Below are 12,278 nucleotides of genomic sequence, written 5' to 3' on the forward strand. Positions count from 1 at the left end.
ATGTCACCCATTTTCTCTGATCGTTTGGAATCACTGTTTAAGCGGATATTCATAATTGATTCCGGTTCATAAATAATTATTCATGAAACTAAATAATGTTTTTTCATTTCTTAATGATATGAAATGGTGATAAAACAAATAATATACAATAGAGAAGGATTTGAATTCTTTGTGGTGTTTATTTTTGTCTCATTGTAAGGGTTGTTTATAATTGTTTATTTATTCTCAAGTTTGGGCTTAGTGACTGTGTTGACTTTTTAATTATTATTAAATTAGTAGTTAATTTAATGTAATACTTCTCATATTTGTGAATAATTATTGTTTATTGAAACTTTGTTTTCTATTGTTAACTATACCAATTAGGTAGCCACTGATCTATACAAATGGTTGGTGTTAATCGTTCTTCTAAGAGGCCGCTTGGAACTTAGGTTTTTAGTAATTTTTTTTTTTTACTTTTAATAATGAGATAAAAAAATTAATGTATTTGAAATGATTTTTTTAATTGAATAGATAGTTGTGAGAAAAAATTGATTGATTAATCTATATGATTTGACATTTTACTAATAGAGTTGAATTTGATTCCAAATAATGAATCAGCCATCTCCTTATTTTTTTGTCAAGAAAAAATATGGCAGACTAACTGATATTTATCAGTTAATGAAAGAGGTCCAATACAAAAAAAATAAAAAAAATAAAATGCATGTTGTGTCTTTGAAACAATCTTGCCCCACCCATGAGAAAATATTTCATAGTAGCCTCATTGGACTGTGCATCTTTCTTAATATATGATAATAGGTAAAAGTATAAACTAAAATATTCTGGAGTTGCAAAAATAGTTATTAAATTGTTAGCAACAACATAATGGAGGAAGTTAATCAATATGTCGATTCCATCAATTATAATTGAAAAGAAGAGTTACAAAGAATAGTTGGTCAGATCTAGTATGGATTGTACATGGATGGTACTTGGAGTCGGTGGGGCAAATGGAATCCGATACATAAATCAGTTAAACATCCAGCGCCAATGTCATTGAATGGGTAAGTCGCCAATCCCTAAAACGGACTATGTAATGTAGTTTATATGCTGGGTTACGAGCAGACATTTTACCAGAGGTTTCTAATCTGCCTTTGTGTGATTCCGGTTGAAGCATATACTCGGGGAGTGGGTGCAACCTTTCGAACTGCTACTGAATCCATGGGCAGACAAGAGACAACCTAACAAACTAAAACATTTGAATCTTTTATACTTTTTTATGACTTTCTGAATTTTTTTTAAAACAAAAAAATCTCTTGCCACACGGAGCTAAGTGTGGTGTGCCTTAATAAAAGGGGGACATATGTGTAAAACCTAATAAGTGAATTTATTACACAATAAGTCCTATGATAATTAATGATATTTTTCATCAAACACTATCAAAAAAAATGTCACTAATTTTTAATTGTCAGTGATAGTTTAAAATTTTTTACAAAAAATGTCACTAATTATAAGTTTTAGTAACAGTTTAAAAAAAATAATCACAAAAATTCATTAATTTTCAACTTTTAGCGACAATTTGAAAAATTCATCATAGAAAAATGTTACTAATTGTAAGTTTTAACGACAATTTATAAAAATCGTAACAAAAAAAAAGTTACTAATTGTCGATTTTTAGCGATATATGTAAAAAATTGTTACAAAAAATTATTTTTAGCAACGATTTTACTTAAACATATTTTCAATAGTATTTGATGGGAATTAAATCTAACTATTAAGAGTTATTGGTAATTTACCCTTAATAAAATGCGTCATTATTCACGCATAAGCATTAGCATATGTTCTGGGTTTGAAAATTTGGATTCTGTTTTGTTTGATTTTTAAAATTTTAGTAATTTTTTTTTTTACTTTTAAATGTACTTAATCTAGATACTTAATTTGTTTTTTAAATTACTAAAATATATTTTTAAAAAAAAGCTCATTAAAAAACAAATAAAATAAATATCTATGATTTTTGCATTCTTTGCACCAAATATGAATGAGACTGTGGATTAGAGAGTGTGCAAGTGGGGGTACAGTGAGATAGGCATGGATGGGCGAAGTTAGTGAGAAAGTGAGACCTTTAAAATAAATTTTCCAAATGTAAATTATTTTTATTGGGGTTCATTTACTCATATGGGATATTTGCGTACCAACAAGTAGGGGTGAGCAGCGAATGTACCGATCCACTCAAACTGACCGAATCGAACTGATCCGCTGCATTTTGGACGGATGCGTGATGATGAGCGGACAGTTGCGGATTGATTTTTTCCAATCCGCCTAGTTTTGGATGGATGGTAGATTTGAGGTTTATTTGGCCGCAACTGAACAGTCAAACCATGAGCACCCTTAGTAATTTGTAAGACTTTGTGTTTTCAATTTGTTTAGATATTCTGTTTGTGTTTTTAATTGAAAAAGAGTTTAAATATTCTGTTGAATATATTCTATTGAAAAAAAGTTTTCAACTTGAATATATTTTTTGAATTGAAAAAAATAAATGTATTATTTATCTATAATTTTTGGTTTTTAAATCTAACTTTAAAAATAATAAATAAAAGAGATGATATATGCTAGTTGATTTTTATTTTCAAAAACAGATATAAATGTAACAATACAGAGGCATACAATCTCTACTACTGCTCTGTTTATGATTTTGATGATTTGAATTGTTTCTATATTTTAAGAACCACATATTGTAATACTTTATGTGGATGAGGCATGCTGTGATTGTAATATTTGGATGAGGAATGTACTGATTGCAGTACTTTTTTATTTTTTTTAAATTTTTTTTTAGAGGAAGTGCACAAGTTGAATCATGTGAAAAATTTATAAAATTTTAAACTACCAAACCGATTCGCATCCATCTACCAATCTGCCAATTCGCTCAATCCACATCTGCCGAATTGGCAGAGAAATGCGGATTGATTTTCTCCAATCTGCCAATCTGGCAGACGGATGGCGAATTGGAGGTTCCGTGACCGCAACCGACCCGCGCCCACCCCTACCAACAAGGTTATATCTACTTACAATTTTATTAATAATTCTATTAAAAGTATCTATGTCCACATATCATTAGATATTTAAATATTATTGTTATTTTCACAATTAATCACATTTAACCATATATATTTTTGGTAAGATTTTTAATAAAGTTATTAGTATGGGATAGAATTATTCATTTGGATACACCATAGCATGATATGGCCAACAAAAAACTTGGGAAAAGAAGATGGAGTGTTTGATAACATGATTCAGTACTTAAAACTGGATGTATTAAGTAATAATTAATTAAGTTTGTTTGATAATCATAATTGATATCACTTAAAAATTTAAGGGTCTCTTAAAATATTAGCTAAAACTTTAAAAAAAATTAAGTTATTTGAAACTTGCTTAATTCTAATTAAATTTATAAATATTAAATATAAGTATCAATATATACTATTATAAACTTACCACCACCGCCATGCCACCACTACCACCAACACAACCACCACCACCACTACTGCTATTGCTACCACCAGTCCACTACCATGCCCAGTGGCGGAGCCAAAAAATTAAATTAGAGAGGACACTTATTAATTACAGTATCAAAAATTTTTACAAAAATACTTCATGCAAGTTTTTATGATTGATTTCAAGAAACATCAAAAAAATAATATTATTTGTAACTAGTGTATGATGGACAATACAAAAAAAATATGGATACAAGTCTTAAAATAAATTATACAATGATAAAAAAAAAATTATACAAAATTTGATTAAAAATTCAATATAATGGTAATACTACGTCATCATCGATATGCGATATCACCATGTAATAGTACAAGGAAGATGCTATGAACCCCAAGTAAATTACTAAATAAATTATCAAACCTCTCACATGGGTGTAGGACCCACACACATGTGATTTGTGTGGGTCCCACACCCATGTGAGAGGTCTGGTAATTTATTTGGTAATTTGTTTGGGATCTCTAGCATAACTCATAGTACATAAACACATAGAGAGTGAACCCCACATGTCAAATGTAACTAACAATCCAATAAATTTCATATTTTTATAGTGAGATTACTTATACTTGCATGTTAATAATAATGACATCACCGTTACATTCAAAAAATTTCATAGATAATATGTTTTATAGTAGTCTCTTCATTTTCAATTAAAATAACCATTATTGTTCTCATAATTTTTAAAATGTCATTAACATTTCACTCTAATAATATTTTTGTAATTTTTTTTATTTAAAATATTTTCTTTATGCTTGCAAAATTTAAAAAAAAAAAATCCCAAAATTTAGGGGGGTACGTGACCTCCCTGAGCCTTCACTCCTTTCGCCACTGACCATGCCACTGCCGCCACCACCATCATGTCGCTACCACCACCACCACCACTACTATTACATTTATTATCATTGTTATTGTTGCCATAAGCATCACCATTATTTCACTATCACTATTATTGTTACAGCTACCACCACCACTACCATTACAATATAAAATAATAAATTTCAAATTTAATTTTATACATATCAAACAATTTATTTTTAGTTTAGTTCTTAAATTTTTATCAAAAAGTTTTTTAACTTAAAAAATTCAGTATTTAATTTTCAATTTTCAGTTTTCAATTTTATCAAAAACCACCTTAGTTCACATGTAAAAATGATTTTTTTATTTTTTATTTTTTATTTTTTGAGTATAAAAATAGATATGTGGATAGACAGACTCATTCATTGTAAGTAAGAAAATATTCACAAGACATAATTACTTGCTTAGAATGATACTCACTTTGGTAGGTTTCAACCACTATGAGCATGGAGAGATTATAAACATTGGTTAGGAGTTAGAGATGTTGGGTCTTTGTGGGCTCATCACAAGGATCACTTTGATAATTGAAATTGTTTATATTAAAGAGCTCATAAAAAAGATCATTCTTGTAAAAATTAAATTATTTAAATAACCATGACCAAATGCTTAGATCACATTTGCCATTAAAAAATAAATCTCAATTATAATTTTGAATATGAACCATTTATTATTTTGGAGACAAATGTAATCTAATAATATATTTATAGTATTCTGATCAATTTGATTTTTTTGTAAGAATGATTTTTTCGATGGGCCTTTGAATATGAGTGATTTGAATCATTGATATAAGTCATGTGGTGAGCCTATATAGGCCAACAACACCTCTAGTAATAGTGAGAAGAAAAAACATAAGGCCTTCGGGTTTGAATATTTTTTTATATCTCGTATGTTTGTAATCACACATATTATAGTAGATTTCTTTTTGACCTATTGATTTATGATTTTTCCTTGGAAGCAAGTGAAAGGAGATTTAAGGAGTATAGCACAACATAGCTAATTAATTACCAAAGCTTGTATGGAGTTTTGCTAATGTCTCCTATTTCATTACCCTCAATTACACTTTTAATGAGGTGACAAATAGTTTTGGAAAAAGAGAAAAAAAATTTAAGAGAGTTGATTGATTGATATTATTTGCCATTTTATTAAAAGTGCAATTAGAGGTGATAAAATCGAAGAATAGGACATTTCTCAACTTGTATGTGTCTTGACAATAATTTGTACCAAATGTGAAAGAGATCTTTTGAGGGCATGTGAATGGAGGAAGCTGCTACAAAGATGGGGTGAAGAAGCAATGGACAAAATGAAATCGAAGAATAGAACATTTCTCAACTTGTATATGTCTTAAGAATAAATTCTTTTGTACCAAATGCGAAAGAGATCTTTTGAGGGCATGTGAATGGAGGAAGCTTCTATGAAGATGGGGTGAAGAAGAAATGGACAAAATGAAATTGAAGAATAGGACATTTATCAACTTGTATGTGTCTTGACAATAAATTCTTTTGTACCAAATGTGAAAGAGATCTTTTGAGGGCATGTGAATGGAGGAAGCTGCTACGAAGATAGGGTGAAGAAGCAATGGACAAAATGAATGGAATGGAATCATATTAAACAACATTTTTGGCAATTAAAAATATAGTCTGCGTCATTGGTGTGAATCATATATACATTATTTTTTTTTAAAAGCTGTTAAGTTTTATTAAAAAAAAAAAAAAAAAAAAAAAAAAAAAAAAAAAGAGAGATTGATTTCTTATTTGTTTCCTTTTTATTTTTTATTTTTTAATTGGACGATGTAAGGCTGTAAATTAACACAGTCGTTTGTGAACAAACTCAAGCTTGGTTCGGTAAGGACTCGTTCAAACTTAGTTCGTTGAATTTTTATTGCATTCGAGTTCAAACTTATTAAAATCTTAATAAACAAGTCCAAACATAGTAAAACTCGGCTCGTTAGCTTGGCTTGTTTGTTGGCTTCTTTAATATTTATTTAAATAATAGAATAAATATATCATTTATATATTAAATAACATAAAAATATATATGAACAATAGGATAAAGGGCACTCAGGCCAAAAGTTCAAAATTGAATTTCCTTTGTCCAAAGATCCAGGGAAAATTTTATTTCCACACACCTACTTACCTTAGTGCACATTATTTCTTAGTATACATACTTATTAATTTGGTTTTTGATTATTTTTCTCTTTTCACACACTTGTTCTAATTATATCCTAACTCATATCCTTTGTGCACAAACCACCTAAACTTGTGTCTGGATCCTCTACCATGGTTTCCTCCTCACCATAATGCCAAAACGATGTCATTTTAGATTTTTTTTTTTTTGTTTCTTCTATCTTCTATTTTCTCAAGAGCAACAATAGAGGAAAAAAAGGGAGGGGGGAATAGAATTGTTTTTGGGAATTGAAAGTTCTGAATACTTTGATTGAATCATCTTCTCACAATGTATATATAACAATTGCAGTCCACTCTTTTATCTTCATTTGAACGTACAATTGAATCTACATTAATATAGATTGAAAAAAAAAATCTTTGTTACGATTTCCAATATCTTCTTAATGGGATGGGGAAAAAAAATCTGGGTTTGAAAGCAAACCCAAGATCAATCCATCTCGCACGAAGAAGGCATTATTTGTGTAATGTGAAAATATTTTCAACAATCGCCATTTTTGTACCAGCAGACGAGCATTGTGATGTAGCATTTCATGATGTAAAGCATCGCTCTCTGTTCTTCTGCCGTCGTCTTGCTATCCGATCTTCAGTGTCAACTTCATCACTCTGTTCGTCTGTTCACACTGCATTGAGATTTTTTTTATTTTAAAAATATGTATACGGAGAAACTTCTGATATAATATAGTGGGTGTGTTTTGATGTCCATTGTAGTAATTTTGTTTTAGGGCACAATTGTTATTAAAATAAAATTTCATTAAGTATGCATAGAGGTAAGTAGGTGTGTGAAAATAAAATTTCCCAAGATCCAGGCGCTGAAATAGTATGTCCATAAGGACAAGCTTAGGTAAAATAACCACACTATCCACACACACACACACACACACACACACACACACACATATATATATATGCTATACGATAGAACACTCTCAAACCAAACCATTTTCACTCTCTCTCAATGTTTTAAAAACCGGACCGATGAGCGAATCGAAAAAGAGATCGGGTAGATGGGTGGTTGAACCGGAGTCGAATCGTGATGTTAGAATTATTTTATGAATATTTTTATAATTTAAAAATAAATAAAATACATTCATTTAAATATTTTTATAATTTAATTATATATTCATTAAACATATATGTTTATATATATTTTTATATTAATATTATTTGTAAAAATATTAATTACACTTCTATTTGAAGGAAATTAGTTTGAATATAATTAATATTATATATTTCCTACATATTAATAATGAACCATGGTAGTAGAGTGGAAATTCATACTCTTTGGAGCTTGAGGTATTGGGTTCAAGTCCCTTTAGCATCAACTTTTTCAATATTTGACCAAACATCCGGTTTGCTTCAACGCGAGCCGATTCGTCCAGTTTAGTGGTTTAACCGTGGTTTACACTGGTTTAGCTTAAAATGACTGATTTTAAAGAGAGAACGAGTTAGACAATATATCTGGATCGGACCATAGACCAGTTGCCAGTTCAACCGGTCAAACTAGTCGGTCCGATTCAAATTTCAAAACATTGTTCTCTCTCTCTCTCTCTCTCTCTCTCTCTCTCTCTCTCTTCATCGCTGGCACAACCACCACTGTCTCAATCTCTCCCGTCGTCGTCACCACCCACCTCAGCCTCTCTCTGGCACTGCTCTGCCACCGAGAACAAATCCAGCAAATCTTTGACCGTGTATTCCTTTGCTCGAGGACACATACTCTGTCGCGCATATTCCATCATGCCACTAGATCCAAGATTGTCGCCCTCCTCTGCGTCCACCGCCCTCTTCCAGCAGTCCCACCGCCGCTCCTCTTCTCTCTCAAACTAGAGCCCCACTATTTGTGTATGAGAGAGTGTAGAGCAGATCTGAGAACCATCTCTCTCTCCCTCTCTCTTCTCCTCTTTTCTTTACCTTTGTTGCGGCCAATCTGAGTAGATATGTGTAGCTCGAGGAGGCTTCGTATTAAGCAAAAAAAAAGGATGTTAAATTTTTGGATCTGCACATCAAATCGGGACTCAAGTCCCTCGATCAGTTTCTCTCTAGGAAAAATCATATTTTTAGGTAATTTTTCAATCTTGAATAGCAGAGTGCTGTTGAGATTTGTTTATTTTGATTTGATGAAATGATGATGATTACAAGAATAAATGTGGACAGTAGAGTGTTCTTTTTTTGTATTTTGTATTCAATCTTGAGCAATAGAGTGTTGTTGAGATTTGTTTTTGGTTACTTAGGATCTATTCTTTTTTTCTTTTTCTTTTTTTTTGATATGTTTTTTTGTGTATCTGCCCAAATCTGCCCAAAGTAGCTTTGAAGGGGCTTTTCCCATATTAAGCCTATTTTGTATCTTAATTCCCAAATTAGGCCTAGTTTGGACGGAATTCTCAAATTAAGCTAAAGCGCTATTACAAATCGCGCTTTCACTGTTTTGAGCATAAAATTTGATGAATAGTGAAAGCGCTATTACAAAACGCGTTTTTAATTAAGAAAACGCTACTGCAAAACGCGTTTTCACTGTGCATATTTGTTTTCTTAAGAAAACATTTAAAATATATTAAAATATAATCAAAATAAATCTTGAGTTCTCTGCAGCTCAAATTGTAGTGCATTGGTTTTGCCACGCCTCTGCACAGGTTCAAACCACATGCACAGCAACTCCAAACAATTGCTATCCAAAATGAAATTCAACTTTTTTTTCTTTTTTTTTTCCTTCCACTCGCTCTATACTTTATATATTTATTATGTAATTTTTTTATCAAAAAAAAGTAAAATGTTTGTTTGGTTAAATATTTTAAAAAATTAAAAATAAACAATTTATTTATTTAAAAAATTAAATAAACAATTTATTTATTTTTAAAGAGATATATAAAGTAGTATACTATTTATTAAAAAAGTTGTATACTATTTACAAATTTAATTTTTTATTAATTTTTTTTATATAAAGTAGTATTTTTTTAAGTAGTATACTATTTATTAATTTTTTAAAGTAGTATTTTTTAAAGTAGAATTATATAAAGTAGTATACTATTTATTAATTTTTTAAAATATTTTTTCACAAATTTTTTATTTTTTAGATACATCTAACTAAGGTGCATCTAAAAATGTAAAAAAAAAAATGATTAAAATTTTAAAAATATTCACTAAAAACAAAAAAATACGAAAATCAAAAAACTCAGTTTTCAAATAACTAAATCCAAAAAACTCAAACCAAATACACTGAATACTTTTTAAACAATTATGTTGACATTTCGAAAAAAATTGCATTTTATAGAAAAAAATTTTAGTTATTGTATTTTATTTATTTATTTATTTATAGAAAAAATTGTATTTTATTTATTTAAATTGTTTATTTTAAATAAATTGTTTATTTAATTTTTTAAATAAATAAATTGTACATTTTAAAAAAATATGCACAGTGAAAGCGTACTCAAAAAAATATTTTTTCAGCAAAATGTACGCTTTTAAAATGTACTAAAATATTTTAAAAGCGTACATTTTTTAATTTTTGAAAATATTTTAAAAATAAACATATTTTAAAAGTAATGGGTAATAATAAAAATAAACAATTTATTAAAAATAAAAAAAAGTAGTATACGTGTGATGTGATAATAGTATAATACGTCTGAGTGAGTATACTATTTATACGTGTGATGTGATGATAGTATAAATAGTATACAACTTTTTCAATAAATAGTATACTACTTTATATAATTCTTTAAAAATAAATAAATTGTTTATTTAATTTTTTAAATAAATAAATTGTTTATTTTTAATTTTTAAAAATATTTAACCAAACAAACATTTTACTTTTTTTTGATAAAAAAATTACATAATAAATATATAAAGTATAGAGTGAGTGGAAGGAAAAAAAAGAAAAAAAATAGAAAAAAAGTTGAATTTCATTTTGGATAGCAATTGTTTGGAGTTGCTATGCATGTGGTTTGAACCTGTGCAGAGACGTGGCAAAATTAATGCACTGCCATTTGAGCTACAGGGAACTCAAGATTTATTTTGATTACATTCTAATATCTTTTAAACGTTTTCTTAAGAAAACAGATATGCACAGTAAAAGCGTGGTTTGGAACTGCGTTTTCTTCATATGCACAGTGTAAGTGCGTTTTGTAATAGCGTTTTCTTAATTAAAAATGCGTTTTGTAACAGCGCTTTCACTATTCATCAAATTTTATGCTCCAAACAGTGAAAGCACGATTTGTAATAGCGCTTTAGCCTAATTTGGGAATTAAGATACAAAATAGGCTTAATATGGGAAAAGCCCCAGCTTTGAATCTATTTTTGGTAGGTTTGGATCTATTAATTTTTTTTGATATGTTTTTTTTCTATTTTTTGTATCTGTCCAGATCTACTAAGGTAGCTTCATTTTGGATCATCTGTGTGGTGTCGGTGTTATTGTCAACGTTGATGATCAAATAGATAAATTTTTATTTTTGTTTTTGTTTTTATACTGAACAGATAAGGGTGAGAGAGAGGGGAAGATAGAGAGAGAATAAAGATTTGAACAATAATAAAATATGTTTAAAATTTGAACAAATAAAAAAATTAAATAGATAAAAAAAATTTAAATACATAAAAAATTGAACATATAGTTTTAAATAGATAAGTGAAAAAATTAAACAAATAATAACATTTGGACAGATATTTGAATAGATAAGGGAAAAAAATTTGAACAGATAGGAAAATTTTTGAACAAATATAAATTTTTTTGATTAGATAAGAAACATTTTGACCAGAAAGTCAACGACAGTCAACAGATAAATTAAGAGGTAAAATTGGAAACAAAATATTCTCCAAAACTAACAAAAAGAATTCTCACCAAACTATTTCATAAAGGGTGGACTTTTCACCAACAAAAAAATTCATTGGACCTAATGCCTTAGACATTCTCTAAATTGGATTTATAACCAATTTACTCTAGGATAAATATGGTGGTGGTAGATAGTATTATTTTGGTAAAATATTGACTTTTCTTTAGTGTGTATATATATATTATATATATAATTAATTGTAAAGTCTCATATACAAGTATAAATCTATAATTTCTTTGACTTATTAAAGTTTGTGAACAAGTTCGAGTTCGAGTCAAGTCTAAGCCAACTTGGCTCAAACTCAATTCGTTAAATTTATATTGAGTCCAAACTCATTAAAATTTTAATAAATAAGTCCAAATATATTAAAGTTCGACTCAATTTGACTCAATTCATTTGTAGCTTAGACACATGTAAAGTTTACAAGCCCAACATTCAATAACATTCAAATAATTACATGGAAGTAGTATTATGTTTAAGTTGAGAGACTAGTCTCCTATAAGTTTATTTTAATAATTAATCCGTTCAAAACACAACCAAACTGGTCTCCAATAATTTTTAACCGTTGATTTATAGATTTTACTAATATTTAGAATATTGGATCGAACCGTTTAGGTTCCTCGGGTACACTCTCAAACCTGTTCTACTTAAAAAATCAGCCTTTTTGTATAGCCGAAATAATGGCACAGTTGTGTCCAAAAAAAAAAAAAAAATTATAAATTAGAATTAAAATTTATACTTTAATAATTAAAATGTCATATTTTTGAATGATTTGTAAAAAATTTACCATTACTCCCATACAAGTAATTTTCCCTTTTGTATAAAATTGGTAAAATACATGGTTGAATCAGTTGAATTTATACACGCATATAGTTAGATGCTGAAAAAAGGTAATCTGCTA

At 28.8% G+C, this 12,278-nt stretch overlaps 1 protein-coding gene across 2 annotated transcripts in view; it reads right to left on the minus strand.

The window, feature by feature from the left end:
* LOC114276268 (DNA repair RAD52-like protein 1, mitochondrial) overlaps positions 1 to 12,278 on the minus strand; it is a 160,753-nt gene that overhangs the window by 81,901 nt on the left and 66,574 nt on the right. The gene's annotated exons all lie outside the window — the stretch shown is intronic.

The sequence above is a fragment of the Camellia sinensis genome, chromosome 5 (genome assembly GCF_055761805.1).
Source record: "Camellia sinensis isolate YWXY chromosome 5, ASM5576180v1, whole genome shotgun sequence".
NCBI classification, from domain to species: Eukaryota; Viridiplantae; Streptophyta; class Magnoliopsida; order Ericales; family Theaceae; genus Camellia; species Camellia sinensis.